The sequence below is a fragment of the Convolutriloba macropyga genome, chromosome 6 (assembly GCF_964194025.1).
Source record: "Convolutriloba macropyga chromosome 6, txConMacr16.3, whole genome shotgun sequence".
Taxonomy (NCBI): domain Eukaryota; kingdom Metazoa; phylum Xenacoelomorpha; order Acoela; family Convolutidae; genus Convolutriloba; species Convolutriloba macropyga.
Genome location: NC_134473.1, coordinates 241,492 through 242,481, shown reverse-complemented (window position 1 = coordinate 242,481; position 990 = coordinate 241,492).

The window sequence follows — 990 nt, the reverse complement described above, 5'->3', positions numbered from 1 at the left end:
GTCAAAATGGCAGCGAGTTCCGCATCGAAAATGTTATTGCCGGAGGCTTTCACCGTTTCAAAAGATTTTGAGAGCTACTACTTGACACATTTTTAGCTATTGGCGGAGCTGCAAAAATGGAAACGTACAAAACCTGCAAGCTCTGGTGGAACCGCTTGCGAAATAGATGAGCAGCCGCACTATTTTGCCCTCCGCTTACAGAAGTCAGCAATTGGGTTCTATCGAACCTTACCGCAGAACGTGAGAGATAGCTACGATGAAACTGTTAAGGCTTTTCGAAATCATTACAGCAAAAAATCCGTTGTATTCCGTGGACGGCTAGCGGGTCGTGTTCAGCGCCCAGGTGAAAAGTTAACGGATTTTCTGGGGGATTTAATGCACTTAGCTCAAAAAGCCAGAGGAGTCAAAAGATATTCGTGACCATTTAGTGCTCCGGGGTTGTCTGGAGGGAATACATCACAGTCAGGTTAGCTTAGACCTGAGAAAAACATTGGAAGATAAAGATTTGACTGTGGACAAAGTGCTAGAAAGAGCGTTACATCTGGAAGCCGTGACAAGAATAGAAGAAGAGGAACAAGTGCCTCAAATTGCTGCCATTAGACAAGATTACTCAAACAAATCCCTAGTCGATGCGGTTAATCGTTTGTTTGAGAATTTATCGGGAACTTCTGATGGCAATTCCAGGGAAAGTGGCGGTAACAGCCAAGGTTGGGTTAACACACGATGCGGGCATTAGGACAGAATAACTTCAACCAAAACCAAGGCAGACCCAATTTCTTAGAAAACAAAAAAAGTGGATTTCCCAAAAATGACAAAAATTTTAATAGAAACTCCAATGATACATGTACTGGATGCGGACAACAAGAGCTTAGAATTAAGCAATATCGGAACTGTTTTCATTGCGGGAGTTCCCAACACATAAAACGGCACTTTCCTAACAGAAAAACCAAGCAAACAACAGAATCAGCAAATGTTATCAAAGTCTGTTCA